Source organism: Pristiophorus japonicus, unplaced genomic scaffold (genome assembly GCF_044704955.1).
Source record: "Pristiophorus japonicus isolate sPriJap1 unplaced genomic scaffold, sPriJap1.hap1 HAP1_SCAFFOLD_195, whole genome shotgun sequence".
NCBI classification, from domain to species: domain Eukaryota; kingdom Metazoa; phylum Chordata; class Chondrichthyes; family Pristiophoridae; genus Pristiophorus; species Pristiophorus japonicus.
In genome coordinates this window covers 547,434-555,437 of record NW_027251643.1, presented here as the reverse complement: position 1 = coordinate 555,437, position 8,004 = coordinate 547,434, and the positions used below count along the sequence as shown (strand labels likewise).

The window sequence follows — 8,004 nt, the reverse complement described above, 5'->3', positions numbered from 1 at the left end:
GCATGATTTCCCTTTCACAAATCGATGCTGACTTGGACCTATCATGTCACCTCTTTCCAAATGCACTGCTATGACATCCTTAATAATTGATTCCATCATTTTACCCACTACCGATGTCAGGCTGACCGGTATATAATTCCCTGTTTTCTCTCTCCCTCCTTTTTTAAAAAGTGGGGTTACATTGGCTAATCTCCACTCTATAGGAACTGATCCAGAGTCAATGGAATGTTGGAAAATGACTGTCAACGCATCCACTATTTCCAAGGCCAGCTCCTTAAGTACTCTGGGATGCAGTCCATCAGGCCCTGGGGATTTATCGGCCTTCAATCCCATCAATTTCCCCAACACAATTTACCGACTAATAAGGATTTCCCTCAGATCCTCCTCCTTACTAGACCCTCCGACCCCTTTTATAACCGGAAGGTTGTTCGTGTCCTCCTTCGTGAATACCGAACCAAAGTACTTGTTCAATTGTTCCGCCATTTCTTTGTTCCCCGTTGTGACTTCCCCTGATTCTGACTGCAGGAGACCTATGTTTGTCTTTACTAACCTTTTTCTCTTTACATATATATAGAAACGTTTGCAATCCGTCTTAATGTTCCCTGCAAGCTTCTTCTCATACTCCATTTTCCCTGCCCTAATCAAACCCTTTGTCCTCCTCTGCTGAGTTCTAAATTCCTCCCAGTCCCCAGGTTCGCTGCTATTTCTGGCCAATTTATATGCCACTTCCTTGGCTTTAATACTATCCCTGATTTCCCTTGATAGCCACGGTTGAGCCACCTTCCCTTTTATATTTTTATGCCAGACATGAATGTACAATTGTTGTAGTTCAACCATGCGGTCTCTAAATGTCTGCCATTGCCCATCCACAGTCAACCCCTTAAGTATCATTCGCCAATCCATCCCAGCCAATTCACGCCTCATACCTTCAAAGTTAGCCTTCTTTAAGTTCTGGACCATGGTCTCTGAATTAACTGCTTCATTCTCCATCCCAATGCAGAATTCCACCATATTATGGTCACTCTCCCCCAAGGGGCCTCGCACAACGAGATTGCTAATTAATCCTCTCTCATTACATAACACCCAGTATAAGATGGCCTCCCCCCTAATTGGTTCCTCGACATATTGGTCTAAAAAACCATCCCTTATGCATTCCACGAAATCCTCCTCTGCCGTATTGCTTCCAGTTTGGTTAGCCCAATCTATGTGCATATTAAAGTCACCCATTATAACTGCTGCACCTTTATTGCACGCACCCCTAATTTCATGCTTGATGCGCTCCCCAACATCACTACTACTGTTTGGAGGTCTGTACACAACTCCCACTAACGTTTTTTGCCGTTTGGTGTTCTGCAGCTCTACCCATATAGATTCCATCTGAGCTTGCTGATACTGGGTGGTTGACGCGCATTTTAACATTATTCATTCAAAGATGTTTAGTGTTGACGGGAAGATTGCATGTTCTGTGGGTTAAAGCACGGGGGTTTGTTGTCAAGTTACGGACGATCAGTTCAATGCGTTATTTGCCTAGTGCTGTGCTTTTGTGGTACAGCTTTTCACCGCCCACAGTTAAACACAAGGTATATAGTATGCAGACGTGAAGTTTGCTCTGTGCTGAAAACTAAATTTTGAGTCTCCAAGCAATTTGCCGAATTTCCAAGCACTGCACTGCAGCGTGCCCATGACCAGGATGGCCGAGATGTTAATGCGATGGAATTAAAATCCAACTGATGTGTCTCTGCTCCTGGTAAATGTTCAAACAACTGGTTTGAAAATTAGACTTAATGCTTGTTTGTTATGAAAGCGTGTAAGTGGTCCATAAGCTCTACAAATAATATATTTTAATTAACCCTTAAAGACAACGTTTCTTTATTTAGAATAGGTGTTCTGCCAATTGACTGAACACAGGAACAGGATTAGGCCATTCCGCCCCTCGTGCCTATTCGCCTTTGTGTTCATTCTTGGCTGAGCTCCATCGTAACTCCATCCATCTGCATTGGCTCCACATCATTTTAACCAGTGTCTAGCAAAAACTATTAATCTAAAATTAACATTTTTAATTGAGCTAGTACATCCTGCTTTTTGTAGAAGATAAATCCATCACCCTTTACGTGAAGAAGATTTTCCTAACTTCTCTGCCGAATGGCCTTCCTCTGATTTTAACATTATGTCCTCTTGTCGTAAACTCCCCCACGAACGGTTAAAAAAAGCTTTATCTCGATCTATCTTATCAATTCGTTTTAAAATTTTAAAACCTTCAATCAAATCACCACTTAACCTTCTATATTCCAGGGAGTACAGGCCTAGTTTATGTAATCTCTGCTCATAATTTAACCCGTCGCAACCTGGTAACATTCTGGTGATAAAGAATTGTACACATTCCAATCCTGCCTATCATTTCTAAGGGGCCGTGCCCACAAACGGACTGGATATAATGGATAGAAACGGCTTATTTCCCATAGCAGAGGGCTCAACAACCAGCGGGCATACATTTATAGTAATTGGAGAAGCTTTACAGGAGATGTGATGTGAAATTTCCACATGCAGTTAGTTGTGGTACTCTAAAATGCACTGCCTACAGAGTGGTAGAGGCAGAAACCTTAAGCACATTTAAAAAGCATTTGGATGTGCACCTGAAGTACCATAACGTGCAGGGTTATGGACCTAGAGCTGGAAAGTGGGATTAGGCTGAATAACCATGGCACGGACAGGATGGGCCGAAATTGCCTCCTTCTGTGCTGTAAACTTCTATGAATCTATTATATTCTATAACTTAGAGTACTCCAGATATAGTCGAACTACATCTCTGTTCAGTTGAAGAAAAACTTCCATTGCATTATAGTCCAACTCCTAGTTATAAATCCTAACATGCCATTAGTTGTTTCGAATATATTTGTAACTTGCTACTGCAGGTTAGCGGGATGGGCTAACTTTGGAAATCGTTCCCTCCGAGCTGTGCACCATTTAATTAGGAGTCGGATCTAAACTTTTTGATCTAAAATGGGTGACCACACAATTACCTCTTTGGAATCTATCTGCCACTGAATCGTCCATTCTTTTAATCTATCAATATATATTTATAAGTATACGCTAACGACTGCCCTACTTACCATACCACCAATATTTGCATCATCGGCAAACTGGGGTATCTGTCTTCCTGTTGTGCCTTCTTAATCTTTAAGAAATGTAGAATGAAACAATTTTTTAAAAACTGGCGTTTTAAAACGAGCCATGCTTTGAAACTCTGGTTAGGGTGTGTGGGAAGAGGAAGGTGGGAGTAAGATTTCAGGTCGATGACCATGTGATACTACATCATGCAATGTGCGCTGTTTTCAAACAGTAAATGCACGAGCTTGCATTCCTGCAGCATCTTTCACGAACATCGGATGAGCCAATTGCCCGCCGTTGCTCAGTTTGAGTTCCGACAGGACCCCCAGCCTCAAGAAATCATTACAGCCTTGGTCCAAATATGGCCAAAAGTGATTAATTCTAAAATGAGGCGAGAGTTATTGTCCTTGACATCAAAACAGTATTTGGTCGAATGTTTCATCAAGGAGACTTCTAACGTTGAAATGATTGCGGGGTTAATTGCCACTGCTGGAGACATACCTAGCCTAAAAGAAGATGGTTGTGGTTCGACGCCAATCATCTCAGCCCAGGATATCGCTGCAGGAGTTAATCATCACCTGCTTCATCAATGACCTGCCCTTCATCATAAGATCAGAAGTGGGCATGATCGTTGAAGATTGATTTTTCCAACTCGAGTATCAACTCTGCAGATAATGAACCAGGAAATATATCGCCTTTCCATTATCGTGCGGTGAAAATCTTGGAACTCCTTCTACAACAGTACAATGGTAGTACCATCACCTCAGTGACTGAACCACAGAGCCATGGAAATTTACAGCACAGAATGAAACCATTTAGCCCATCGCGTCCTTGCTGGTGGACTGTGTACTATGCTGCCAAATCTAATTTCTAGCTCTTGGACCGTAGCCATCAAGTGCATATCCAAGTACTGCAGTGGTAGACGAAGTTTGTTCATCACTATCTTCTCAAACGCAATGAGGGTTGGGCAATACATGTCAGCCTTGCTAGCTACGCCCACATGCACTGAATTAATATTTTTATTAAAACGTGCTTTACAAAAAATGAAGTACTTCTTGAAGTGTAGTCACAGCAGCCAATTACCACACAGCAAGATCCCATTGATGGTGGGATACAGATATGTGCAGGAAACAAAAGAGCATTCCCCATCTCATAGAATCATAGAATCGGAGAAGTTTGCGTCAGGGAAGGAGAGCATTCGGCCCATCCTATTCCCGCCAATCAAAAGAGCTATCAAGCCTAATCGCACTTCCCAGCTTTTGAACTGTCGCGTTGCAGATTAGGGCGATTCAATCCATATACAAGTAGTACTTAAATGTGATGAGGAGTGTGTCTCCACCAACTTTTCAGTCAGTGAGTTCCAGACCCAAATTCATTCTGGGCGAAAACATTACTCCTCGACTCTCGTGTAATCCTTTTACCAATTACTTTAAATCTATGCCCCGTTTATTGACCTCTCTGCTCAGGGGTACAGGTGTTTCTTATGCACACTATCTCGGCACCGCATAATGTTAGACACGTCAATTATGTCACCCTTTATCCTCATCTGTTCCGAAGAAAACAACCCCAATCTTTCTCCATAAACAAAACTATCCAGTCCTGGGAACATCCAGAGGACAACAGAGGAAACAGATGAAAGTGAAGGAGAAATGTTTTTTTTTAAGCTTTGATCTGTCATGCACTGCTGAAAAGGTGTTAATCATAGAGTCATCGATTAATAGAATTGTTTCAGCATGGAAGAAGGCAGTTCGGCCCGTTGAGCCCGTGCTGACTCTCAGCTCGTCTCACCACCCTGTTATTTCCCCGTAGCACTGCAGATTCAATAGTAACCCTCAAAATGGAATTGGATAAATGCTTGAAGAGGCACATTTTGCAGGGCGTTGTGGAAAGAACTGGGAATAATTAAATAGCTCGTTCAAGAGTACGATGGACCAAGTACTCTCCATCGGTATGTATGATTTTATGAAATGTTTTATGATAGTTTCAAATAAATGGCGCTTGTCATTTGCCCGTTCCATTATCCCACTTTATGTCTTTGCATATGCGTCTGTGTTTATACAACCGAATTGAAATGATGTTGGATTCGGTAGCAATACGACGCCAATCACACAGTTCATCAGGGCGCGGTGGCCAAGTGGTAAGGCGTCGGTCTCGTAAACCGAAGATCATTGGTTCGACCCCCATCTGTGCCTATCGATATTTTATCATTTAAATGTCATATTTTGAAGCTTTTTCCTTTTTCACGAACAAAACACTTCATAATTTTGAACTAGCGCCATAAATCGCCTCTTAACATTTTCTATTCTATGGAGAAAAATCCCAGCTTCTCCAGTCTCTTCGTATAAATGAGGTCCCCAACTCTGGCAGTATTCTAGTAAATCTATTCGGCACCCTCTCCAAGGGCTTGACTTCTTCCCTGAAGCGTGTTCCCCACGCAACATTCCAGTTAAGACCTCATAAGTGTTTTATAATTGTTTGGCATAACTTCCTTGTTTTTTTACTCTATTCGTCTATTCACAAAGGAAACGTCCCCATGTCTTCCAGATCCTGCCCCCTCTTTAAAATTGTACGTTTTAGAGCTGGTTAATACAATACAGGGAGCATTATGACCGGTTTCAGGATCATTGATCTCCAGAGGCAGATGCTTAAATGGGGATTAAAATTTACATGTATAAATCTGGCCCCGTTAAAATTGTATCATTAATTCACATTGCCTCTCCTCATCCTACCAAAATGTTTCACTTCATAATTCTCTGCGTTAACTTACATCTGCTATGTGTCTGTTCATTTCACCAATCGGTTAATTTCAATCTCCCTCTTTGTACCACTTACTATCTGCTTTGTGTCCTTTTGCTTTTCTTTGTAGCTTTCCCATTCACCAGGATCTGTGCTATTTTTCGCATTTGTGTCCGTTTTTACTCTTAGTTTAAAGTGGTCCGTTACCTCTTTAGTCGTCCATGCCTGTTTTCGTTGGCCCCTCAGTGGGATAAATTGATTTTTTATTACTTTTAATTATTTTTAACAACTCCTGTCGTTTTACCCGTTAACAGATTTTTCCCAGTGTATTCTGGAAAGTCTCTCTCTCAGCCCCTTGAAGTTGGTCTTACAGAAATCTAGAATGGTAGTAGCTGTTTCACGTAGCTCCCTGTCAAACGTTACGTTGAAGTCGATCATGTTTCGATCGCTATTAAATACATTTTCACTTACACTTTGGCTGTTGAATAAATCCGGCGCGTTACTCATTACTAAATGTAAATTGGCATGCCCCTTGTTCGTTCTGGAACATATTGTTGTAGAACTAGCCCGGACACACTCAAGAAATTCACAATTTTTCTGACAGGTGCTAGTCCGATTATCCCAATATATATGAAAATTTAAATCCCATATTAAAACCACACTGTTTTGAATACACGCTTGTCTAATGTCTACATTTATATATTCTATTGCTTCACAGCTGCGACTATGGGGTATAAAGGCAACTTCCACTATTGTCTTAAATTCTTTCCTATCTCTTAATTCTACTCATAAAGTCTCCACGTCCGGCTTACTTGTAATTAGATCCTCGCTTAGAACTGAATCATAGAATCATGGTTATTTACAGCACGGAAGAAGGATATTTCGGCCCATTCGGTCAACGCGGGCCATCAAAGAGCTACCCAGAGGAATCCCATGTTTCAGCTTTTAGTCCGTAGCCCTGTAGGTTATTGCATTTCAAGTGCATATCTAAGCGTGTTTTAAATGTGGTGAGGGTTTCTGCCTCTACCATCCTTTCAGGCAGTGAGTTCCAGACTCCCAACTTGCTCTGGGTAAAGCCATTACCCGTCAATTCCCCTCTTAACTTGCTACCAATGACTTTAAATCTATCTCCCCTATTTGTTGACCATTCTGCTCAGAAATATAGGTCCTTCCCATCCACTCTCTCTCGGCCCCTCAGAATTTTGAACACATCAATAATGTTACCCCTCAGCTCCCAATGTTCCAATGAAAACAAACCCAGCCTATCGAATCATTACACATAGCTAAAATTCTCCAGTCCATGCAACATCCTCGTAAATCTCTTTTGCACCCTCTCTCGTGCAATTACATATTTCCTGTACTGCTGTGTACGCAGTGCTCTAGCTGTGGCCCAAATAATGTTTACATAGCTCAAGCATAACTTCACTGGTATTGTACAATATACCTCGGCTAATAAAGGCAAGTATGCCGCATGGTCTCTCAACGAGCACGTTTTCTTTGCATCCTGAAACAGGGAGACAATGATGAAATATTACCACAACAACAACAACTTGCATTTATGTAGCGCCTTTAACATAGTTAGACGTCAGAGGGTGCTCCACAACAGCTTAAACCAAATTAAATAATGCTGACACCGAGCCACATAAAAGAGAAATTATGGCAGTTGCCCAAAACTTGGTCAAAGAAGTAGGTTTTAAGGAGCATACATCTTGACATCTTTTTGAAAGACTGTAAGCCCAGAATATTAATTAGTGTTATTTTTTCTCGGTCTGAAAGTTGCGAGATTTTGGCTTTTGAAATTGACTCATAGGTGCCGAATTCATGATATCATATAGGATATTCAGTGCAAAAACAGGATTTTCGGCCCAACCTGTCATTATCGACGTTGAGGTCCACTGGAGCATCCTCCCCTCTTTCCGCATCGAGCCCTATCAGCATAGCCCTCCATTCAGTTCTCCCTCATTTATTTATCTAACGGCTCCTTACATGCATATATAATATTTGATTCCACCTGTCTGGTGGTAGTAAGTTCTACATTCTTACCACTCTCTGGCTGGAGAAGATTCTTCTTAATTCCCAATTTGATTTGTTGCTTATTTTTCTTATAATGATGGTCTCTAGTAATACTCTTCCCCACAAGTGAAAACACTCTGTATCTAC

The 8,004-nt window shown here is 41.5% G+C and overlaps 1 non-coding gene across 1 annotated transcript; it reads left to right on the top strand.

Moving 5' to 3' along the window:
• Nucleotides 1–5,228: 5,228 nt before the first annotated feature.
• trnat-cgu (transfer RNA threonine (anticodon CGU)) lies at nt 5,229–5,300 on the top strand. The gene has a single exon. It is a non-coding gene; the product is annotated as a tRNA-Thr (tRNA).
• Nucleotides 5,301–8,004: the final 2,704 nt, after the last annotated feature.